General features: G+C 35.3%; 1 protein-coding gene across 12 annotated transcripts in view; it reads left to right on the top strand.

The window, feature by feature from the left end:
* Positions 1-26966, top strand: part of atp2b2 (ATPase plasma membrane Ca2+ transporting 2) — a 160781-nt gene that overhangs the window by 29007 nt on the left and 104808 nt on the right. For 2 of the 12 annotated variants that reach the window (XM_046874863.1, XM_046874858.1), the window contains exon 1: positions 422-594. The exons of 9 other annotated variants lie outside the window; for them this stretch is intronic. The gene's annotated coding sequence lies outside the window, so the exon portion shown is untranslated. Of the gene's footprint in view, positions 1-415; positions 595-26966 lie in introns of those variants that run through there. One more of the 12 variants, XM_046874869.1, reaches the window with a different exon arrangement.

Raw genomic sequence — 26966 nt, 5'->3', positions numbered from 1 at the left:
AAAATCCTAACTAAAGTTGTTCATGAATGTTCAAAACCCTTCCATATGATGGCATCCATCCTTTGGTGTTTCTCTGAAACGGATAAATGGGAGTCGTTTTTTGACCAACCTGCTGCACCGCAATTCCACCCGATAGTTTACGGCGTAATGACTTTCAAGACGCAGATTATACAGGATTTTCTGATGATAATACAAAGAGCTGTATTGGCTGTTGCGGGAACGAAAACCTCAGATAAGACAAAGAGAGAGAGAGAGAGAGAGAGAGAGAGAGAGAGAGTGAAAGGGAGAGGAGATACAGTGACCATGCAGTCACCTGCTGGTGGACCTCATACAGCTGTTCTCTCTATCTCTCCCTCTCCCTCTCTCTTTCTCTCTCTCTCTCTCTGACCTTACACGATCTGAGCTTATATCTATACTGCCATTTTTACCCAGAATGCCGTAGCCAGCCTCGGGCCTCCCCAGCACGCTTTTCTCATCACAGATGCACTGTGTGCATGGAAAAGTGCCGAGCTCTACTGTCGCTGGGTTATTTTTAGCCTCCTACAACCACAGGATGTTCATGTAATCTGTGCCATGGGCCTGAGATGCTGCAGAGTAAGTGCTTTACTTTCTTTATTCTCACTGGGTTAATTTGGTTTTGAATGATTTGAACTGTTGGAAGTGAAATTTTTCTCAAGTAGTTGCTTGTTTATGGTGCCAGGTGTTTTGTGTTAAATTACACTTGCATACAGCTTTAAAACGAAGCTGAAAGAAATGCAAAATTTATTTCGATTTGGGTTTCCTAGTGTTTCTAGTGTTATAGTGATCAGAAACGTAGAAACTTTAATTTGTTTATTTATTTATTTTTCATACAAAAAAGTTTGCTGATTCCTGAACGTGTCACTTTTTTAAAATCCAGCATTATGATTAATGTCAAAGGTTCCGGTACAAAGCATGTTATCAGCATGTTATCTGGCAGAGGGAAAAAATGATCTCTACAGTTTTCTCAATGAAATACATTCAGATTTCACTATAGATTGAAGGAGGAATTATTACTTACATTATAACAGCTAGAAACAATGTTCCTTTAACAGCATTGCTCTTAATTTGATCTTTCTTGAAGTTATCAAGGAAAACAATACAGCAGATTTAGGATAAAATTTCTTATTATCTTGTAATATCGACCCAATATTTTAAATCTGCGTATGCCTCAAAATAAATCATATTTTAATTACTATACCTACATCATCCTTGTTTTCCCTCAATAAAAATGATTATTGGATTGGCATGTGAAAGAAATGTCTGTTATGTTGTGATAATCATGTTTTAATATCGAGAAAAGCAAATTTTTACTGTACTGTGATTTTTTGCGTACACTGTAGATCTTTGGAATATTGTCATTTTCAAATGAACTCCGCTGCAGAGCTAGTTTGTGCAGTTTTCCTATGTTCATCTTCATAACAAATCATTTGTTCATTGCCTTTGACATGATGTGAACAGGAATATGGATGGTGGGATGGTGCAGTCGTCTTCTTTTGTTATAAATCAATAAAATGTCTAAATGCATATATAATCTTTATAACTAGCACTTTGTGTTTATGTGTGTGGGACAGAGAGATAAAGAGAGAGAGAGAGAGAGAGAGAGAGAGAGAGAGAGAGAGAGAGAGAGAGAAATGGCCCAGATTTGAACGTTAGGTAGGTAGAAGCTTAACCCACAGCTATAATGCTCCTCGTCTGCAAGATTTGTCTGGACGTTCTCACGAGACCTGAGCTTCCGCAGCCTGCACAAAAATATGTGTAAAGATAGTATTTTGATTCATTTTCTGTTTTTACTCTTTGGTGTGGAAATGCCTGGGAACTCACAGGCAGCTTGTTATTCCCTGAAATGGAAACTTAAGCAATTACATAACCCCTGCAACTCGCAAAAATTTAAGACACGACTGTGTACTCTTGTGAAAACTTGGCTTCAGTGTCATAAATATTCATGAAGAGCATTTACATAACATTCTATCCAAATGATTTAGTTGATTTATGAAGCAAAGGTTATAGTCTTTAGAGTGAGAAACAAGTGTTGGGCTCTTAAATGCACTGGAACATTTTTCCTGATCGATTTATAAATTAGAACTAATAAATTTCAAGGCATCATTTTTTTTTTTTTTTTTTAAATGCCATCAAGCATACACTCTTTTAGCTTTATGCTTTTCAAGCTCAGTTGCATGGCCCACATTTGGATGTTGAAACATAATCATCTCTTATATTTAATTACACATTATGATTTATTATTGATCACTGTTTAAAATCATTATAAAGTGTCAGTATGAAATCATTTCCTTCTCAACACAGAATTTCCTGATTTGCAAATATGGGAACATTTAACATGAATTTAAGTACCTCAGCAGGATGGGAATCTGTTGGAATATTTGTTGATTTAGCAATTTGTCTGCACACATTTCATTTGCAAATTAAATCATAAGCAAATAATTAAAAAAAAAGTCTGTTGGTTAAAAAAGCAAGACAAAAAATTACAAGTTGTAAAAATGTCATAGGAATTTACCCAATTTAAAAACCAATTTGGTTGAATGGTACTTTATGTAATATTATAATATTAATAATATAATAATATAACATAATAATATATATTATTATAATATTATAATTGCTTAGTGTAAATATATTAGAGCAAATACATTACAACTTTTTTTTAAACAATTTCAATAAAAAAGAGGTGTTTATTTCATTGGATGGGTATTTATTCTAGCAGGCAGAGGTCTCTGGGTAATCTCCTATGTCTCTATAGTGATGATCAAACTAGCATGTAAGGTCACCAGAGGTGCAATCAATAGTTCCTCTCGAGGGCTTAAGGGGAGGGTGCTGATGCGGTTAGATAACAGTGTCTGTAACACCGCCATAATGTTTGTCGGTGACACATTGCCTCCTGTGGCTCATATGTCCTTGATGTGACCTTGTATGCATTGATTCCACAGGAAATAATTTCAATGTCCTGAACTGTGTGTAGTGCAAGCAGTTAGTAATACGAATCTAATTGATATTGATGCCTGTATATAACTAAAATAATTAAGTTCAGTTGTTTCTAATTGTCATGATTAAATGTGTGAAGAAAATAAAAAATACAAATATATATTTTTTTAATTAAACAAAATTAAAAAATTAAACAAAATTAAACAAAATTAAATTTAGTTTCACTAAATTTTTTTGGAAAAATTCTTTTAAAAATATGAATTTTAATGTAACCTTTTTATTAATTTTTTTTTTTTTTTTATGTAGCTTGCAGTAAACATTGTAAGTGAAACTCTTTACTTTGCATCGATTGACCAGTGCTTACATCTTTCAAATGGATTAATGGAAGGTTGTACACTTTTTGCAAGTAAGAAAGAACAGTGCAAAATTTATTCTTTTCCAATAAAGCACATCCCTCAGGGTTTGAATCCTCATGTGCAAAAGTCTTTTGCCAAGAAGATACAAATTGTATCAATTAAAATTTAGGGTACATATCTTTTATCCATATATATTTCCATTTAATGAGTTCACAGAAAAAGTTAGTTGCTATCAGTTACATTATAAAAAGCTGATATCAGTTGTACAATAGGTTTATGAAGCTCTGACACTGGAGACACCATTTTAAAAATGTACAATAAACATCTGCCACAGTGCTTTCAGAGGTGGAAAGTAACGATATTACTCATGTTACTCTAATTGATTAGATTTTTTGTGTATTTCTACTTTTTAAAGTTATCTATAATTTTACTTTTACTTTTGTATGTTTTGTTTGAAGTCTTGTACTTAAATACATAATTTCTGTTACTGAGTAACAAAAAAAACCCTGTACATTAAAATAATGCAAGGGGAAAAAAATTGCACCCGGGAAACTACTGCACTATTTGATTGAGGGATAGGAGAAAAAACCAGATAAACTCACAAAAAAGAAAGGATGTAGACAAATCAGATGGCAGTGATTCATTCCCAGCTAAAAGTGAAATGATATGAATTCGAAGTTGTTCGATGATTGCGCTCACTGTCTGAATTCTAACTATGGATGTGCGGTTTCTCTCATCATCATAAATGACATTATAAAAGGAGAGAATTTTTTTGCTGTGAAAGTGCATAACACATTAGACTCAAGTCATTGACTGTAGTTTTTTATTACACTTTTTTATATGTAAAACTGTTCCTTTAGTTAAAAACAACTAGTTTGAGATTTATATCCCTCTGAACCTTATGAACCCACCCTACCCCGCTATTAAAAAAAGTTACTTGGCAAATTTTACTCTAAATAAATCTTAAATTAGCTACTTTTTTAACTTTTATTTAACTTTTATTTAAGTCGATTTTTAATATTATTACTCTTTCCAACTCTGAGTGCCAAATAATGTTCCACTATGCAAACCATCTAACACAAATTTTCAATCTGTTCATGGCTTCTTCACCACATAAGTCCCCATGCAACTTATATAGGATTGGTAATGTGTAATGTGGGACCAGTACTAAACAGTCCTGAAGATTTTTTTTCCAGTACATTTTTCTTTAAAAATGTTTTAAAAAAACAAACAAAAAAGAAATCACCTAGTTTTTTTTTTTACATTTTGACAGATTCATGCATATTCCTTTTGTTTATATGCAACAAACTAGGTAATGTAGAAGTAATCATTTAAATCAAATTGTCACCTTACACCTTACTGTTACAGTAGTTTTTGGATTAGCAGCTGTGTCATGTATGTCAAGTTTCTGTTTATGTTAACTCATTTAACTTTATAATGTACATGTTGGTTAAATGGTGTAAGGAACACTGAACCATCATGGCTACCATTTCATAATTACACGCCATACTATTTGGACTGTGGCTGACTAGACCAAAATTGTACCATAAAACAAGAAAATAACCTGAAGCCTATGTCTAAGGTCTGTAAGTGTTATCTAGAGTGCAAACGATTGGCTGGAGTGTTATCTAGCGTTGGCCCAGTCACCAGACAAAATTATTAAAATATAGTTTTCATAGAATTTTATATTTGATACTTAAGTATATTCAAAAGCAATTAATTTAGTACTTTTACTCAAGTAGCAATATGAAAGGAGTACTTTCATTGCAGTTATATTTAAGCAGGGTATTTGCAATTTTACTCAAATACAGAAATTAAAAACTTTCTTTCTTTTCATTCCACCACTGGTTGAAACTATTTTGCTTAATTTAACTGTAAGCCATTTATAAGCTGGATTATGCCTGGATATTAAAGTCAGTAAAAACAATGGTCCTTATATAAATTCCAATGAAAAGCATGTTATATGCAACAGTTATAGTAAAAGAATCTGAACTGATAACATTGAGCAAAGTGTTTTAAATACTGGAACATAATAGACAAGGCAGAGCTGAAGCAGATGTTTATCTTGATTTCTTTCATTCCGCATTTGAGTAGTGGAGCATAAATATCAGCCTTGCCTGAACTGTTGTTTATGGGTGTTGGAATAGTTCTGATCCAACTTGTCAAAATTAAAATGTATGACATTTTCTGGCATAATCCACGTTAGAACATAATTCAGGCTTAGTTATAATATAGCAATAAATCATGAGAGGGTGTATGTTACAGTGATGTTAGCAGAGGTAAGAAGGTTTTAGTTCTGACACCACAGAACAGAATAAATGGTCACAATGAACAACATAATGTAGAAATGTGCTGTTCAGTAAATAGTGAAATATTTAAAAATACATTTTTAGATTTTAAGATCAGTTTATATATACTGTTAACAGAAAACATGATACACTTATACAGGTTTTTCCCCAGATGTGTGTGTCTGAAGTTTAGAATGGCTTTAAGTTTAGAATGGCTTTAAAAATGTTCATGCACAGGATGTTATAATCTATAAAACTTTGAAAATTCTTACTATACCTTTAACATTTAGAAGGACATTGTCTTGTTTTTTTGCACAGTATTTCTGCTTCTCTATCTGCACTGCTCTATAGGCAACTACTTGACTGAATGAGCTTTTCTCACCAAAGGCAAGGCAATCCCATAATTCTCTTCACCAATGAGAGATGAGAGAAAGCTTTTAGTTTTTCTAATAAAAACAGTTATAATTTAATGTGTAGACGGTTTCTTTTTAAAATGCACGGCAATACAATGGCTACAACAATTTGAAAACAAATCATAATAAATGAATATGGCACAAATTAAGCTAAAATTTAGCATGCTAATCAATAGGACATCATCAAATCATTGCTTATGTTGGTTTTAGTAGGTTTTGTAGCAATGCACACTTCAGAACTGCTAGCCTTCAATTCATGTTTGGTTCGGTTTTTCAGCAGGAGATAAGAATAAATGCAAAAATGAGCTGATTTAGCAATCATTTTTCTCAGTCGGGAGTTTCTTTTCTTTGTGTTTGGACAGTCATGGGTTGCCGCATGCTCAGCCCGCGCTGTGGAGAATAATGGAAAATCACAGCCAGTGGTTTCTGACACTTGGAGCAGTGGAAAATGCAGCCCAGTGGAAAAGAGGCTTGGAAAGTAAATAACTTGATAATGCTAATGCTAATGCGCCGACTCAAAAGAACAGCTTAGAAAGCCATTAAAGTGCAAGATAGTATCAGGCCACAGTGAGCAGACAGCAGTGAGGAACTGACTGCAGTGGGCCAAAAGAGGGCTACCTCCTAATAATAGGACCCAGTCAGGGGTTACTCGGTTCAGTGCGAGTGTATAATTAATTGGCTGTTAATAATAATCATCACATAAGCACTGAATTGGTGCCCTTGGGAGGTGAAGAGCTATATAAGAGTTGCAAAATGACTTTGTGGACCATTAGAACCTGACATCTTCTAAGGGTCTTTATTCTAGATAAATTCCAGCATATAATTCTGTTCAGAATACGAAAACTTTTGTGGGGCAAAAAAGCTGAAAAATATGTGATACAATATAATGTCAACAGCGTGTTAATTGTCACATTGGAGGAATGCACATAATCAGCAACGATATTCAGATTATAGGTTACAGCATTAAAACAATGCTTGATTAGTATTGAGGAGTGCAACATGTACCAGAACAAATTCTTGACACTACACCATCACCACTACAAATTACAGGTCCGGTGTTATGCTGGTCATTGCTGAAAATGAGATTTATCAAACCAGAATACCATTTCCCAAAAGGCATACTGTCCAGTTAGAATAAACCTGTGCCCATTCTAGCCTCAGCTTCCTGTTCTTGGTAGACAGGAATCGTATATTTTTGTCTATTGATCTGTCTACTTCAAGACTGCATTCTGACATGCTTTACAGCTCAGCATGGTTGTAAAGAGTGATTATTTGAATTACCATACTTCCCCAATCGTCTGAACTCTCTAATAAAGCATTTCTGCCTGCAGAACTGCAGTTCCCAGATAAACAGTTTCTGAAATATTCAAAGCAGTTCGTCTGACACCAACCATCACACATCAAAGTAACTTAAAAAAAAACACATTTTACCCCACATTCTCATGTGTGATGTGAGCATTAACCAAAGCTCTTGTCATGTATCTAAATGATTGAACGCTTTGCATGACTGCCAAATGCTTAGCTGATTGGATAATTACATAAATGAGCAGGTGTACAGGTTGCCCTAAGCGGCTCATTGATTTATTGTATATTTCAAAAAAGAGTCCACTTTTCAGATCACAGGATATGTAATTTTATTGGTATTGCTCAAAGAGGTTTTTGTATGTGAAAACATGACCTAATAACAACAGTTACTACAGTGATGGCTTCTAATATCTGATTAAGTGATTACTTTGTCCCTTTTATTACACCATAAAAATATTACCAAAATTGACAATTGTTATACTCAAGTTATAATTACACTTAACATTAAGGAGCTTCTGCAAAACAGGTCAGTTTCTGTTACTACTATTACTATAAACAGTGGCTCCCTCATCTTTATTAGCTGCACTTGTATTGTATTTGCTTTGGATAGGGTTAGGGTCAAGTACATGCTAAATAATATTTTTGGTTTTCCCTAAGTGCCCTGTTTCAAAGATTTTCTTGTGTTAATCAGTGTTGAATGGTAGAAAATATTTATAATTTGTTCCTGTGCTTAAGTACACTTAAGTACACAAATTACAGTCTGTAATGTGTTCGACTTGCTCTTTAAATGAATTAACTGTAAAATCATAGATGTAAGGAAACAATTCCCACTTAATAAAGCTAACCAACAATGAAAGGTGTAATTTAAGACCAGTGGGGGACATTAAAGTAATTTGTATCTGTATTTTATCAAAAAATTATTTAATGTATGAATAAACTTTAATGCATTGTATTTTTTTTTTACTATGCTATGGTTCAGAAAAACATGCCATTATATATCAGCCTTTTACAAATATTTTTATTTTTAACATAAATAAGCCGCACCTGTCTATAAGCCCTGTCTACACTAATGTACTTTACACGGGCTTTAATGAAAGACACGTTACACACGGTGTAAATATGTTGCGCTTTATTTAGGAGCATAGCGGTATTTCGGGAATAGCCTGCCACTGCATTTTTCCACTATTACTAGGTGTGTTCAAGACGAGGATTATGTCCTTATTATTTTCTGATGCTTATTTCTAAGTTTCTTTGACTAACCATTAACGCTGTTGCCAAGTTTTGGAAACTTGTCTGTGCTTATATGATTTCTGTTGCAACTGGAGTTAGCGAGCTCTCCAATGACCCAGACTCTAAACAGTAGCCGACCAAGTAAGTCATTGTTCACTGTCTTCCTCCTTCCTTTTACAACTATTTCTCTCGAGAGTTTATCTTTTGGCAACGTCGTGTGTTTAAAAAAAAAGTTTTTTTCTCACATAGCTGTGCAGCTCAGAACACAGGTGAGGTGCGTTTTTTCGTTTCCATTCGGAAATTTTATTGGTCTAATGTTATGTCGCTCAGTTTTTTGGCTTGAGGTTTGTGAAACCAGGAAAAACCCAGGAAAAATTCATAAATTAGCCGCTTCGTCGTTTAAGCCGCAGGGTTCAAAACATAGGAAAAAAGTAGCAGGTTATAGTTCGAAAAATACGGTACTTAAATGAACCTGTCTTGAGACTACAACTGTAACCCTGCTGTTCCGGCAAGAGTTTCTACAGAGTACAGTACTCTCACTTTATTTGTAACAATAGAAATCTCTTTCCTTTTTATAGTATGATGTGCAGGAGACCAGAACACTGAAGTGCAAAAATTATTCAAGTAAGCTTAGTACTTTTACTTTTGATACTTTAGCACATTCAAAAGCAAGTTCTTTTGAACTATAAAACAGGGTATTTGACCATAAGTACAGTAATGGTGTACTTTGTACATCACCGATGTTTGTTGAAAACAGACAACAATTTTGGGTAGACACTGACACAGTATTGGGTAGGAAAAAACATCTGTGATCTTTGATATTTTACAATTGTATTGTAGTTGCTTTGGATAAAAATGCATGGTGAATGATTAAATGTCGGCCTGCCCCTCATTGTAACCTGAACCATTCATAACTTTTAATAGTAGGCTAATTCTTAGGAAGATAATGATGTTAAACCTCTTCATTTCCTTGCTCATTATAAAGACACTACGTGCAGTATTTGTGCTCTGCTTTTAATGAATTCTAAGTTGTTTTCAGTATACTATCTGATTTTTGTGGTAACAATGCCTGCGGTTCATGCAGAAGAATTTTACTTGTGGTCCTACATGCTCTTCCTGTTGTTTTCTCTACACGAGTCCACATAGAGTCATTGTTCCCTTGTGTTTCTAAAGGATAACCCTTGCATAGAAAGCCTGGCTGGGCCATTTATTTTAATTAAAAACCACCTAAAAGTAGTGACTATGCGACAAATGTGGAATTACATTTATTTTGCCTGTGAACACCCAGAGGGAGCCATTAGGCTGTGAACTAGGGATGCCCCGTCCAACTGTAATAAGTCTCACTGGTATGTGTGTGGTAGGAAACAGCACTCAGGTTTGTGATGACACAGCGATAAAACTGGCGCTTAAGAATACGAAGCCTTCCCTGTTACAGTTTCATGTGCATTGTTTTTTCAACAGTGTATCTATACATGGTAAACTTAGTCTACAATTTATTTTTGCAAAAAATATCTGCTTCCCATAACTATTGTGCATATTTTTACATAGGTACAAGCGTGGTTTAATTCAATTCAATACATTTTTATTTGTTTATCTCCTTAGCATTTAACAATGGACATTTTCTCAAAGCAGCTTTACATAGATAATTTTGTACTAAAGAATGAATACGATTGTTCTTTATAAGTGTAAGTTTGTCCTTAATGAGCAAGCCGGTGGCAACTGTGGCAAGGAAAATCTCCCCGAGATGGAATAAGGAAGAAACTTAGTGAGGATCCAGACTCAAGATGGAACCCATCCTCATCTGGGTGGCACAGAATATCCATTTATTACAGCTAAACGATGCTGATGTGTGCAGTGATAGTGATCAAATACAAACTGTAGTCCTGAGTCAGTGTAGCAGACTGTTGACATGAAGTACAGTCCAAATCCATCCTCAAAGCTCCTGTGTTACTCCGTAATTTCATGGATCCCCAGGCTGTAGAGGTGAAACATTCCCAGCTGCACAGAGTGGCCTCCAGTCGAAGAGAACACCATCCAGAGGCAGGCCAGGACGAAGCGGGCAGATCCAAGGAGAGGAGAGGGGGAACAGTGGTCACTGGTACCTCAGGAGCATGTTTAACTCGATCAAGAGAGAGAGAGAGAGAGAGAGAGAGAGAGAGAGAGAGAGAGAGGGGTGACAGGAAGAGAAAGACATAGATTATTAAGTATCTTTATTGTTCTATAAAAGTTAAAGACACTGTGCAGTTGGGGACTCCAGCAAGATTCGCTATAGTGCTAACGTAAAGGGAAAACCAGAAGGTAATACAGACATGAGGGATCCCTGGGTTAAGCGACAGCCCGCAACACCACCATCAACCGTTGTTAGTGAACACATGATAGTGGGAGGACGACAGTATCCAAATATCTCAGTTCACCGAACACTCTACTGTGTATCCATGATCCCTCCAGATCACTGATAAAATGCTTAAATAATAAATGTTCAATATGTTTTCAGCCTCAACTTAAACACTGAGACTGTGTCTGAGTCCCGAACACTAATTGGAAGGTTGTTCTATAACTGTGGGGCTTTGTAAGAAAAATATTTGCCCCCTGCTGTAGTCCTCATTATTTGAGGTACCAACAAATAGCCTGCACCTTTTGATCTAAGTAGACGTGGGGGTCATAATGGTACAGAAGTTCATTCAAATACTGTGGCACGATACCGTTAAGTGCTTTAGAGAGAAGAAAAGAAGAAGAATAGCCTTTATTTTTCAAATATTGTATACATTACAGCACAGTAAAATTATTTTCTTTGCATATCCCAGCATGTTTAAAACCTGGGGTCAGAGCGCAGGGTCAGCTATCATACAGCGCCCCTGGAGCATCGAGGGTTAAGGGCCTTGCTCAAGGGCCCAAGAGTGGCAGCGTGGCGATACAAGTGCTTGAACCCCAACCTTCCGATCAGTAACCCAGAGCCTTAACTACTGAGCTACCATTTCCCAATATATATGCCAGTAGTAGTATTTTATAATAAATGCGAGATTTAATTGTGAGCCAGTGTAATGTGGATATATTTTCTAGATCAGGTAAGGACTCTTGATGCTGCATTTTGAACTAACTGAAGCTTATTTATGCAAACACCCAGACAGTAAAGCATTACAGTAGTCTAATCTCGATGTAAAAAGAAAAAAAAAAAAAAGCATGAACTAGTTTTTCTGCATCCTGTAACGACATATTTCAAATTTTAGCAATATTTTTAAGGTCAAAGAAAACTATCCTGGTAATGTTATTCACAATATCCTCAAAGCAAAGACTAGAGTCAATAATCATACCAAAGTCGTTAGTGGCCATCCAGAGATGCTTCGTAATCGGACAGATTACTTCTAGCTGCATGTGATCCTAGTGAAAGTTCTTACTTCTTATCCGAGTTTAGCAGAAGGAAGTTATCAACTATCTACTGTCTAATATCCTTTATACACGTCTCAACATTGTTAAACTAAACTCTCATCTGGTTTTGCAGAAACATACAACTGTGTATCATCAGCATAGCAATTAAAGTGAATGTTTATGTATAATTTCAGCAGAGGCAGAATATATAAACAGAAAAGCAGTGGGCCTAAGACAGATCCTTGTGGAACACCTTACTTTACCTCAGAGAGTGTGGAGAACTCACCATTTACATCAACAAACTGATAGCGATCTGTCAGATAAGACCCAAGCCAGGAGAGAGCGGTTTCCTTCATTCCAAAAACATGTTCTAGTCTACTAAGGAGGATATTATGATCAATGGTGTTAAAAGCTGCACTAAGATACAGCAAAACATGTAAGGAGACACAACCCTGATCAGAGGCAATTAGCAGGTCTTAAACCAAACTCTGTCTAACTGCTATGATGAGGAGGCTTGAACCCTGACTGAAAAAAAATCCTAAGTAGGTGGGAGCATAACTGCTGTGCTACAACTTTTTCTAGAATCTTGGAGATAAACGGGAGGTTTGATATTGGCCTAGAGCTGGACAGCTGACAAGGGTCGAAGTCAGGCTTCTTAATTAGGTGGTCGATAACGGCCAGTTTGAAAGCTTTAGGTACATAACCAGTGCTAATGGAAAAGTTTATTAGTTTATAACTTGTAGGCAAGGGATCGAGAATACAAATTGATGATTTTGATGAGGAAATAAATGAATTAAGTCATTGTTGAATAGGAGTAAAACTTTGTAATTGATTGTCTGTTAAAATTATAGTGCTATCTACAGGGTTATTTATAAAATGGTTTGGATTTTTTTTAATAGTCTGGATTTTTTCCCTCATGTTTTAAATTGTATTATTGAAAAAGTTCAGAAAATCATTACTATCAATTGGAATGTGTGCAGTGATTTTATTTCCTGTTAATTTTGCTACAGTGCTGAACAAAAATCTGTGATTATACTTGTTATTTTCTATGAGGGAAACATGCTGATCTAGCAGCACTAAAAGCTTTCCTATAACTTAGTTTAATGGTGTCCCCTTTTCACTGGAGCTGACAGATTATGCAACAGATAGGCTATTGTTAGTAATTGTAGACCTACAAAGTGGACTAAATTGTAGGTTTGCTGAATCAAATGCTCAAAGTCCTTGAAGTACGAAAATATATGTACTGGTACTTTGCATTTTGGCAAATTGTTAAGTACTTTGGCACTTGGCACTTAAGACACAGCCCAGCAACCTCAGAGACCTACAGATCAAGTTGTATCTGTCATGTTGTTTGGTTTGAGGCTCTATTTGTACTGTATGTCAAAAGAGGCAACCAAAACAAAATATCTCGGTATCTAATCAGGATGCAGTGGGTGGCATGTTTTCTATTCATGATTTTATTTTCTGTTTATGATTTGTTTATTTCATTTTAGGATTTCTTCAGACATCTATTTTGGTTTTCTTTGGATGTCTTTAAACTAACATTGATATGGTGATATGATGTGTTATGGCTAATATACTGTATTTGTTTTAACAAAGTGATCAGTCAGAATGCTCATACTAAATAGTTGTACAAATAGGTGTAAATTTTGAGCTTGAAAGTAATAACTGTGAGCAAAGTAATAAATCCGTTACCACGTCTGCGAATTCAGCGAGTTGAAACGAAGAACAAATGTGGAATTCTGCGTCAAACTTGGCAAATCTGCCACTGGGATATTTGATGACATACTTTTGACAAACAGTGATCCTGCACCTGTGAGTCGTTCGAGGTGTTTTGAGTGGCACCCGCCCTTTAAGTGTGGATCACATCACTGGAAGACAACGAGAAATCAGGAAGACTTTCAACGAGCTCAACCCCCGAAGATGTTAAAATCATTCAGCATCTTGTGCAAGATGATTATCGGAGAACAATCTACATGATCTCACTTCCACACCCACCCTACTTGCCATATTTAGCTCCAGTGGACTGTGCCCTCTTCCCAAAGATGAAGATCCAGCTCAACGGTTGCCGTTTTGAAACCACTTCAGAAATCCAGCACAAATCGCAGAAGGTGCTTAATGCACTTTGAAAAGAAGACTTCCAGAACATTTTCCAGAACCGGCAGGGACGCTAGAAGCGCTGTATTGCTGTGCAAGGGGACTATTTTGAAGCTGATAGTGTGCAACGAAGATAAATAAAGTACTTTCTTGTTTACAGAGCTAGACTTAAAACTTTTTGAAACCACCTCATATGGTGAGCAAGAATAATAGGTTTTGCTGTAGTATAAGAATGACAGTAATTATATTGACATTGTTGTATTTTTGTCAAATCAGTTTTGCATGGTGAGAATTCTGCAACAAGTTGTTAATTTTGACTAAAAACTGTTTTGTTTTTTAATCCATAAACTATAACTTTCTAATTAAAACATGCTAGTGTTTATAAACTAAAACAGCTTTTATAAAAATTTTATTTGTTAGGGAAATTAATTACAATTTTACTATTGTACTAAATCACACAGTTATGTATTGTGAAAAGATGGTTTAAAAATTTCTGTTTTGCCATGACACTATGGTTTATTCATTCATTCATCTTTTGGTTCAGGGTTTCTGTGGATCCAAAGCCATTCCCAGGTGCAAGGTTGGACACCAGGCCACAACCCCCATATTTGTCCTTTACTTAAACATTCGGAAGCACATCCCATTCCAAGCCAATTCCAAACCAAGCCCACAATTTTTCCAATGTGACATTTCCCCGTTTACAAAACAATGGCTTGCCATGTTTGGTCTTAAAGAATTCGAGTAGTCTGTACCTCAAATCCACAGAACACAGTTGTGATAAACTGCATGCCGACATCATTATCCATTGGAAAATCTAATGTATAGCCTTTCTAGAAAAATAGAGGACATTATTACATCAAGAAAGAGAATAAATTTGAAATGGCATGTTCTAAAAGCACGTGATCATCAGTTGTCCATCCACTTTTGCCAATATAATGTATGTCATATGTATTGTAAGTGTAAGCACCTTTAATAAAAATTAATAGGCTGCATGCTTGTAGAGTACAAAAAATATAAGAGAAATCTTACATCGTACTTTTATTATTTTTGCTGTATTTCAGAGGCTCGTTCACCTGCTAACTTTATCAAATGTAATGAGCTAACTGTGAGCAAATCCTTATAAAAACAACTATTCCTTTGATTTAGGCATTTTCAGTGGCTTTGACTCATACTTTTCACACTTTTACTCATTCTGGACAACAAAGTCTTATGCACTGTCCAACAGTGCATTGCAGAGAGGTAAATCAGGCATCAGAGCATTTTTTTTTATTCCCAGCCTGTACAGACCTATTCCTTTTCACCATTAACTCGCCACTGCTTTTAACATAGATTTACCAGTAGTCAGCTGCCAGCTCTCTCCAGTTTTAATCTTGTTTCATTATAACATCTTTGCAGATCCTTACTGCAATACTAGCTACAATTACTTTGGCACTTTTACACTTGCTCTGCATTATACACACAAATTACAAGTGGGATTAGCAAGTGGAACTATCTTTAATACATTCAAATTTATCTAGCATTAACAATTTTAAGATTCCAATAAACCAAATATATAGTTATTAAAATGTAGTAAAGCCATTTGAAATTGACAGAACATGAAACATTTCATGATTGGTTTTGTTGTAATCTTATAAGCTCTTGTGTATTGTTTTTTTTTTTCTCTCAGAATATGACAACAATTAGAGTATTGAGTGTGAAAATGAATGTAGTTCATTCACTCATTGCGGCTAAATGCATTATCCTGGATCTAGAGACTGGGAATGCTGGGCATGAGGCAGAAAAACATTGGTGTGAAAAGAAACACTGGATAGCAGCCAACATCCATATAAAATGTTAACTCTATAACTCTAAATATAACTATGTAGCATAAAACAAAATGAGACAACATTGTAAAACCATAACCAAAGCATTTACACACTAGTACAAGTATATTTTACACAGTTGCCATAAAGGACCACAGTAAAATAGTACCATAGTACCATGGCTAACCACCATAAAGATGCTATGGATGATGTATGTATGTATGTATGTATGTATGTATGTATGTATGTATGTATCCAGACCATCGAAGAGAAAGTGAAAGTGGTGTTAATTAAATAGCTGAACTGTATGTAATGATGCTGATGCTTTATATAAAGTTATATAATAATAATAATAATAATAATAATAATAATAATAATAATGTGTATATAATTGTGCTCTTTTTACTGTAAATTATTTATGTATAAAAATTGTAATGTAAATTGTAGCATTGACTGAAATAGGTCAATATACCAAAACAAAAAGATGTCTATACTGACATATTATAACCTTGAAAAAGAGTTAAGGAGCATTCACAATGTCATAGCATTCAGTCTACTGAGTGAATATGTTTTGAATATCAGAAAAAAATAGTTGAAGGACGTCTTTTGGACGTGTCAGTTCTTAATGGGAAAAACGGCAATATTTGGAACATACTGTATGTTACAGAATTCCATTAAAAAATAATTCAAAACTATTAAAATATTCATAAATCTTGGTCCAAAGACCATCAGTGCAGCAGAATCGCTCTCCACTTTCATGCGGTTTGTCAGTGTATGTGTGAGTATTTGACTCACTCTTGTTCTGAGGCAATGTAATGTCATCCTCTGTCTCCATTCAGACCTATTTACAGCACAAGGCAGTTATGCTTCAATTATAACAAGTGGTTCAATCCACACAGGCTGTGTTCGGGCTGGTGTATGTTTTCCGTGTAGTGTATTGCATGAGTGAGGGCAGAAGGAGTGCGGTCCTCACAATCAAAGTGCATTTTATATTTATATTACTGGCCCTGTTTCCCTAAAGGCACTATGTACAGGTACTACGTATGAGGGCAGAGTCAGAGTTGCTATGTATTATAAAATTGCTGTGCCTGGTGTTGATCTGTTGCTGGAGGAATTGAGGGACAGCCAGTTAGTGTTTTTTGCAGGGCAATTGAGAGAGAGAGGGAGGTGAGAGAACAGGGAGTATAATTTGCAGATTGTCCTTTGTCTCAAATATATGCATAATTTCACATTTCTTCCATTAACTCCTGTATTCTTTAGATTTCCTTCTGTTGCTTTACATGTCTACACTGCAATATAGTTACACATTGGTTTACAAGTTTATAGTCTTATGACCTTTACACAGGGTTGTGTCTGTTGGTATTACGTTTATATTATTTGCTCGAACCCCGTTTTTGTAAAAAAAAAAAGACTCTTTATCTTCGTGTACTGGCATTATCAGCCACAATGGTGATGCCAGGTGGTGGATTAGATGTTTTTTCAGAGCATCAGCTATATTTAGAGCAACAGGCCTAAATAATAACCTGCTGATTGGAATGCTAGTGTTTTTGTAAAGAGCAAATAAAGCAAATAACATTTAGGTGCATGTAAGACTTCTACATAACTGGCAAGAACACATTGGGTCCTGTTTAGGAAATGTGTTGTAATGATAAATTTACAAATTATTTCCATCAATAAACATTCATCAGCACTTGGCTTTATGAATCTGTGTGTGTATGTGAGAGAGAGAGAGAGAGAGGTCTAGATTACAATAATGCTGTGGAGGTGTGGTAACTAGGTCAGTGCCATTTGGGTTTTCATATTGCTTAGAAATCATCAAACTATTATTTATATGCAATGTGGTTACGTGGTTTTTTATTACACCATATAATGACTACAAATAGTGTTTTTTTATCAAAGTACACAAAGAGGTTTTAAATCCCTTAGAATTCCTAAAGGAATCAATAGCAATTAAGCTGCTTTTATTTTTACAGTCATTTACACTGGCTGTGTTTTCACCAATCCAGATGAATTTATTCCAATTGCCGACTCCTAGTGAGCTGATTATATGTATGTTAAAATGGACACACTTTATTTATATGCATGCTAGATGTAATCCAATCCAAAGTTATGCGCTTACATGATGCGAGGTTTCGTGTCAATGTTACCATAGCAACGAGAAGCGTGCCAGTCCGGTCTGAGCATTCAGCCTTTTAATCACTCTGCAAGTGTTGTTAACGAGTTTTAAATTATTTTCAGCTCAGGAAAAATGCTGTCAAAGTGTGATTATTAAATAGTCAGCATGAAAAAAGATTTCTGAACACAGTAAAGTAGCATTTTACATTTGCCTTTAATCATGTTAAATCAAAAGTAAAGGCCATTGTTTGGGAATAACTGCAAAAGCTTACTCAAGTTTTAAAGTAGGCATGGCTATTGTGCTTAGAGTCTTTGTAACATAGGTGTGGCCTCTAAGCCTGTAGTATTAGTACAGGTAGGTGAGGCCTTTTTGCTTACAGTCTTTGTAAAAGTAGGTGTGGCCTCAGTGACTAGTATAACAAAAGTAGGTGTGGCCTCTGTGCCTGTAGTATATTAAAAAAGTAGGTGTTGACTCTGTGCCTGAAGTATATTTAAAAAGTAGGTGTGGCCTCTGTTCCTGTAGTTTAATAAAAAAGTAGGTGTAAACTCTGTGCCTTTAGAATAATAAAAGTAGGTGTAACCTATCTACATCCAGGCTTATTAAAAGTAGGTGTTCTGACTGTAGTATAATAAAAGTGGGTGTGAGGAGAACACACTTTAACAATACACTATTTGCCTACTATTTTGAAATTCAAGAAAGTGCAGATCATATACAGTCCCCTCCAAAAGTATAGCACAAAAAATCTCTTGTTTTTAACAAGGTTGGCAGCCTTTATTTTATGAAATTAGAACATTTAACACCTGGTGGCAGACTACAATTTTAGGCAAACAAAATTATTGGAATAAATAGTCTTAAAATTTAAGGCAATACAAAATATTTTGGGGGGTTTTGGTTCTCTTCTTCAGGATGTAAAAAAGCCCAAATGGATCAAAATCTGGTGATTGATTTGCTAATAAAATTCAACTTTTTTTCACTGATGAAGTTATGTTTAGTTTAATTCATTTTTAGCTGTATAGCGCTTTTAAGAATGAACATTGGCTCAAAGCAGATTTACATAGATAATGAGATTATAAAGTTGTATAATATTATGTATATGTGTATAACATTTGTTACTAATTTTAAGTTTATCCCTAACGAGCAAGGAAGTTGTGGCAAGATTGTGGCAAGGAAAAACTCCCTGAGATTGCATGAGGAAGAATCCGCATTTGTTGTTTGCAGTGTGTTTTGGGTCATTGTCTTGTTGCATAATAAAGTTCTTTTTCCATCACTTTGGTGAAGGTATAACTTGTTTATAGAGCTTGTGTTCATCTCTATATTCCTTTGCAGATCTGACCCCAAATTATTACTGCTGATGAGTGGTTTACAACTTATGCTATGGTCTTACCTGTGGTTGTTTTCCTTGTCTGGTTGTTAGCACACCAATCGTTTCTTTGTCTTTCAAAAAAATTTGAATTTGTTGTTTTAGCTTTTACAGTGCCATTTTTCTTTTCTCAATTTAAAAGTTTTCCCCCCTAGAAAACTCCCTGTTCTCAATGTTTGTTTATCCTTTAGAACAAAGCCAGTTGCAGATCAATCTTGTGTTCAATCTAAGAGTTTTTAGCGCTATTAATTGCTTAAACAAATCTTCCATGACATATTAGGCAGCAAAAAAACACCTGCCAGGTACATGTTTCAATCAGTTGAAAAAATGGGTTGGTCCATATAAACATGGCCATGTTTTAAGTCCTCAATATATAGCAAAAAAAATAAAAAAATAACCTTTGCTGTTCCTATCCTTTTAAATGGGACTATATGTCATAAAGTTTCATAAACTCATAAAATGTGGATTCCATCCAATCCTTCACTCTTTCTTGTGTTATGAAGCAGGAAGGATAAGGCTCTGCTTTGCCCTTGACTTTGTTCCTGATCTAATTTGTTGCTGCAGCAGTGAGAATAGCTGTTAGTAGAAGCACAACACTTTTCGTGCAGTATCTCTCGCTCTGACCATACTCCGTTACCATTTTTTTTGCTTCGTTCCAGACAGACTGTGGAGCTTAAAATTTACGTGTGACAGGTAATAAGGCATCATATTTCAGTTTAATCTAAAGCCTCTCTGTTGGGTTTATACCATAAAAGCTGTGTGCAGTTTAGGCAGAATTATGGTCACATGAAAATATATTCCATCATAAAAAAATTGTAAGGTTTACAATAAAATATTTAAAAATGCCCATTAGATATTTTTTTGCAAACTTTCAACCGCATTCCAAAATATTAAAAAGACCGATTTCATTATTCTGCTTTTAAAATATTACATTCTTTATATTGTAAGCAAATTCTGCCCAACATTACTGCCTCCTTTTGGAGCAAGCATGTATAGTGACAGCATTCTGTATCATCCTGATTATAAAATAGTAAATGTAAAATAGTTCCACATTTATTACCAAATAAATATAAGCTCATGTTTAGTGGAAAATAGTCACACAAAGCTCATTACTGTGAGTGTGCTCAGCAGTATTATAAAGCTATTTGATGGGGTCTAGTGAAGACATCCTGAGCTACATGACATTTACATAATGAAAGTGCACAGGGGCTCATTTATTAAATTAGATGTCCAGATGTCCTGAATTTAACTAGTGTAACAGGCACATGGATTTAGCTAAGGTTACATGAATATACATCTGTATGTTTTTTTTTTTTTTTAAGTAAATGCATGTTTTTTACTGATAGTTTGATTTAATTTATGTAAAACTTAATGTCTCAAAAAGGGTCTCAAATACACACATGTATCTTGATATATAACACATCCTTTGTTGTGACTAAATCATGAACTGATGTAAATGAGTTTGTTGAAGGTAGCTCATCAGACCCAATACCAGCTTGACAATTTGTTAACCCTGCTCTTTGTAAAATAGGAATGTTATGTAATTTGGGTTGTTGAAATATTTGTATTAATTTTTCATATCTCTAACCTGTCTATGGATGGACAAAGACCATCATAAAACCTCCAGAAGATAATCACTGGCCAGATATCATTTGGTAGGTATACCCGATTTTGTAGGTATACCTGATAAAATGGAAAATAAATGCAGGTTTAAAAAGAGGTGTGTCTATTTACCAGGCAACTCAGAATACAGAAATGCCCCAGAGGCAATCCAGTGCCTAGTAGCAAAGTCCATGACGCAGTCAGAAAAGACGAGCAGTGGTATATGCAAACAACTAAAAACGGAAATAAAGTTTCAAACAACAGAGTGTGGCAGAAGCATATACTATAACCCTATAGGGCTTAAATAATAGATTTTTAAATGTTGTGTCAATCAGACCTGATGGTAACATGTGAAAGGATGGAGAAGGAAAAGCTGAAGGTTACATCATCAGATAAGGGAGATCCCAAGAACAGCAAAGATTTTACATTGTGCCCTCAAATTTCCAGCAGGCCAAAGGTAAGGAAAGAACCACACACAGGATGGGTGGTGGACCCAAAAAGACAAAGTCCTTGTAGCTAAAGTATTGCTTGGCTGTACAGAGCACGAAGGTTTACAAGATTTGTATTGACTTGTAGTGTATCACTAGGTTTTAGTTATTGAGGTAATGGTGTCAGGAAAGATTTTGTCCCATACCACACATTATTCTAGCATTTTAACAAACCACACAATATATTAGCTTTGTTTTTTCCCAACAACCATTATTTGTTGAACTACAGTAAGGATTCCTTTCAAATTCTAGTGTTTATTATACAACTAGGAGTGTACAAGAGAAGAATTGTTATCTAGGCATGAATCAAATTCTATTTTTGTAATGATTATTATTTTAGTAGTGAGTAGCCCAGTATTGCTTGGCTTTACTTTTTGTTTCCTGATACCAGTGTTGACCCCCTTTTTGTAAGTCAGCGTGGCTCTAAGCTCATAATCTTTATGCGAATGTGTATTAATTATTAGCTCACACATTTCGATGGCTGGAGTGCTGTTCAAGCTCTTTTCGTACTCGACCACAAGCATCGTTCAGACACCTCGGGCCACCCTGTTGCTTAGCAACTGGAAGCCCCCCTTTTCCCAAGCTTTAATTCTCCCATTAGTAGAGTGGGTCTAACATGCATATTGTAGAAGTTCTTTGAATCTTTAAAAGCTCTTATTTACTTCAGATTTTTTTGTTGTTTTTGTAAAGCATCTTTGGGTTTTGCAGAGGTATGATTTAGAACGTCAGTAAAAAAAGAAAATTGGAAAGCATAAAAATTGTAGAGTGTTACTGTAAAAGCTTACAAGTTCAGTGTGAATTGAAAAGAAAATTGAGGAGAGTGTTTGACTTTGAGAGTGTTTTTAAACTGACCAGTTTAAAACAATTTTAACCAGTATATGATGTAGCAAGAAAATAATGTTACATTGGACCAGGCAAATCCTTTAAAACCTTTTAAGTATTTTTGGGCTCTGGTGAGAGTAGTAAACTTGCTTAAATGGTTAGAACAGACCATAAAAGGTTTTTTTTTCCCAGTTATATCCAACGTTTGCCCAGTGGGATGCCACTCTCAGCATGAACTGAAATCAAATCATAAAATCCTGAGAACAGACTTTGGACAGGCAGGGGTTCTGAGTGCCGGATGGATTTTCAGGTTAAATGTTTTGTGGTGTGAATTTTAGCTTGTTTTTCAGCCTGTAGATGAGTTTTCTCACCTCATCTAACATAAAGCAAATCTGCTACTTAATACCAAACACACTACTTAATAGCAACAGTGTAATAAGAGAGAAACCAATAACATTCATAACCCTCATAACAACATTTATTTAAAAAGCTTTTGATGAGTTTTATCCAATATGGGCCATTCTCACTATCAAGAGGAATAATTCTTCTCACTATCAGGATGAATATGCATACCTTGAGAAGTAATTCTGATCATTGCTTTGGCCTCAGCAACCTGTCTTAAGTCTCAGAAAATCAGAAAAGACTACTGTGAGCTTCTAACAAGCTAATTAGCACCACTTAGGATGTAACATTAGCACTCCTTCAAAATCAGCCCACTCAGCTAAAGCCTGACAGATATCAAATTAACTCTATGACATATGACTGTAATAAATTGAAAAATGAAATGTAAAAGTTTGCATATAATTACACAATTTAATTGATGTTACACTTTCAAGTCATGTGTACAGCCAGTCTTTATATAGTCATTCGTCGATTTGACCAGTTTGAGTCTTGAGTGTCAGTGCTACGTTATTATCAAGTTTTCTGGTGCTTTTCAGCTTCTTTGTAACACGTGAGGCTGTGTCTTCTTGACTGTTGTGAATGAAACTCTCTTAATTGAATGTTTGATGTTGTGTTAATGCATTTGGTGAGAGTATTTAATGTGCGTAATGTTGAATTTATATGGACAAATGGGCTGTTTTTATTGTTATTAAAATGTATGACCGCCATGTTTGAATGCTGTTGGGTTCTAGGAAATGATTTGCACTGATTTTTGATTTAGTCAGATCTATTGTCTCATGTTTTTTGATTTAGTGATAAAAGTCAGATCTATTGACTCATGTTTTTGACACAAACACAAATGTACAGTACTTAGTAGCAGCTATATAACTGCCCTTGCTGTTTCAATACTTTTGCTGTTGTTCAATTCCATTAGCTGTTTTAGTATCAGAGATGCATCATAGAAATGCATTGTCCAAAGAATAAAGTAATAAAGGTCCTAAAATCCTCTTGTTTTTAGAGTTGTTAAAGATGTTGTTCTGGTCAGTCGTCAGTCGTGATACAATTAGCGAACAAATGCATCCAAATTCAGTGCCTCTATTTTGGCTGCCAAGTTTTACATGGAAATGCAGCCAGCCACCTGCATTTTGATCATTGTAAATAACAGGCTTTCATAGGGTTAGAATTAGCCCTACTGTCAGGTTTGCACAGGAGACTTTGGGAAATGAGGCATAAGACACTAATAGGTAGATGTTTTGTGCTGCAGAGAGTTGAAGCGCTTTCTTTTCCCACACATTGCACTGCTTTGCACTGTGTTGCTAAGTGTGGAAATGTTTGCTGGTGATAAAAGCCATTTGAGTATAGATCACAAACGACTTTTGTAGTTCTCACTGCTACAGATTACTGAGAAGTAACAAAAAATATTCCAATAATGTTGCTAATGGCATTCTGAATCTCATAAAAAAAGAACTTAAAATTTATAAAGCATGAAAATGCTTGCTGATTTAACTTCAGCTTGTGAATAAAATTACACATTTAGGAGACTTTAAAACCCAGTGGCCCAGGAAGGAGCCAATTATTCAATTATTGTAATTAATGTTTTCTAATCAGACACTTTTTTTGTGACATGATGATAGACACATTATTTTATGCTGAACCACAAACATGTCTATTTGGATCACGTTTCTTTTCTTAATTTGGGAGAGAAAAATGGGAACTGCAGTGATGCCATAAAATGAACGAGAGCTATTTTAACATAAACTAATATAAAACAGTTGATAAATACAATAAACTCTAATTAGCTTAAGAAAGGGTTATTGGGTGAAAATGCTGTATTGGCAAAGTTTAAAAATGATGATGGAAATGGTGTAAAAATAAATTGAACACATATGAAATGCGAATAAAATAAAACAGATCATTAATTTTTGTTTTTAAATTGCTGAGCTTGTTTTTCATTCATATTAAACAGTGAATTTATAGATAAATGAGTTGAATTTGAAAATTAAACTAGTGTTTTCCCTGTTGTAATAACAGTAGGTCACATGAGGTAGCCTATATTGTACAAGTTGCAACAGCTATTTAGTCTAGGAACTTGCTAGCTGTGTAGAGGGAACATTTTTCAGGTCAAGCTTTAAATCATTGGTTGGAGTTGAAGCAGTGTTTGTGTGTGATGGGAACCAGTCATGAAATAACACCATAGGTTCCTTGTCATTCTTTGGAGACGATTTCCTGTTGAACTGAGCAGCGGTAACGTTACTCTCTTCCTCCCTCTACAGCATGTCTGCCTTCAGCTGCAAGGTCAAAGTGAGGGAAGGGATAGAGGGAAGGGAAAAGTAAAATGAGAGCAACATCCTGATACTGCAGTGTTGACTCCTAACCCCTCCCAAGTTATAATGTAAAATTATCAGGTCCTTATGACCTGGCTGTCATATATATACACATTCATACATAGATACATACATACAAAGCATCATGTGGTACAAGAATTTGAAAGAAACCTTGGAAAAGCTTTTCTTTTACTTTACATCAAGATAACTTGCTTCACATTGCTTAGCAGCCTCGCTCGAATCAACCCTAGAATGATTGTAGCACACCACATGAAGCCAGACTCTGTATGTTTATTTGAAAAGATTGAGATGGCAGATGTGCAATCAGATTGCATTTTATGCTTGTCCTTGTGCTCCAGAAGTCGTTCATCATCAGGTAACAACTCCAGGGACCTTGAGATGTCATCGACCTGAAGAGAGGAATCTTTCCTGCTAAATTACTCAGGTCAAGGGTCAAGTGCTACCAGAGTAGACAATGCTGATGAGGAGATTTTCATGTTTACTCCCAATCGTTTGCTTTTAAATTGTTTGGATTTTTATACATGGGTTTCTATTATTGCTGTTTTAATCATTCTTTGAAAACCACCTCGAGTCTCTTTTGAAATTCGACTACATTAATGTGATACAGTATATACAATATGACAAGCATATCTTCTCAAATGTGGGTTTTTGCATCATAATATTTAGCTTTGAATCCCAGGGCATCTAGGTGACTCTTAATCAATGCAATGTGCATCTACAGTTATAAAACATGATTTGAGGTCTTCTACACTTCAATATTGCATATGTCATAAAGTTTTCAGTTAGAGTCCTTCAACTGCTAGTGGACTGAGAAGATCGATAACTCTTTATGGAAGTTTGCACACGTCTGTGTGCTCCTTCTGCATCCTGAGTTTTTGGTGCACTGCAGCTCTCGGCTGAGGAGAGGAGCTGCATTGATATGCAGAGAATCCTTCTGATCTCCATCACTGCCTCTCCCAATTCTACTGTCAGCCTGACTATTCGAGCAGACCTATAGAACTATTTACATGATCAACAGCTATAATTGTGTAGTCAAGCCAAGGATTAGCCAAGGATTTGTAATAACTGACAGTTGCAGTTTTCTCTAGTCCACACAAACAGTCCCATCTACAAAAGTATTTAACAACTTAGAACATGACACTGTTTCTACTGTGCTTCACAAATGCACCTGTTATGTTTTGGATCATGAGCAGATCCTTTCTTTCTTCATACTTTGACAAATCCATAACCTTAAAAGGGGTTAAACTTGGTTTAAAGGCTTTACTTTCTCATCTCTGTATTTCGTTGTGAATTTCACTCTGGCCTTTCAATGATTAATCCTGATGTGTGTTTTGCATCTTTATCAAATGGTTGATCATGATATCTTCACCCCTGCACTGGTGAAATTGTTGGTAATGATATTGTCTCTAGTTATGTTATTTTTTCCCTCAACTCTCAAAATAATCAATTGATGTGGTTTTCGTAAGCTGACCTGTTCAATAACTGGTTATTAGTAAACCAGTGTTCTTTTTCCAGGACATTCCAAATAGTTATATTGACTATGCCCAATGCTTGTGCAGTGGCTCTGATTGAATTTTCTTTCTTTTCTCAGCTTTAAAATAGATTGCTTTCTCCGAGCTCTCTCATGTTTTGTTTGCCTTCTCAATAAACACTGTACCTGTAGCATTGTTAGTGAAGATCATATGTTCATGAATGTGTTTTATTTCAGGGTAATTCAAGATTCATGAACAAGTTCATAATTGGGGTTGGAACACAGGAAGATTAAACTAGAGTACAATAATCTTCCATTTATCGCAGTAGTTACGTACCAAAACTGCCAGCGATAAACGAAAAAACCGCGATAAACAGATGCAACCCCAAAAATGCTATTTTATGTATACAGTACTGTACTGTATTAACATTTTACTTAATTTTATAATTAACGATTATATTTTTATTAATAAATGTTATTATTCCAAAATAAAACTCAATAAAAACAATTCCCTGTAAGTTTTTTGGTCTATCGCGCTATTCGCGAGAGACTGGGAATATCAGACA

This window comes from Silurus meridionalis, chromosome 19 (assembly GCF_014805685.1).
Source record: "Silurus meridionalis isolate SWU-2019-XX chromosome 19, ASM1480568v1, whole genome shotgun sequence".
NCBI classification, from domain to species: domain Eukaryota; kingdom Metazoa; phylum Chordata; class Actinopteri; order Siluriformes; family Siluridae; genus Silurus; species Silurus meridionalis.
Note: the sequence above shows the minus strand (reverse complement) of the source record. Positions and strands in the feature narration are given on the sequence as shown.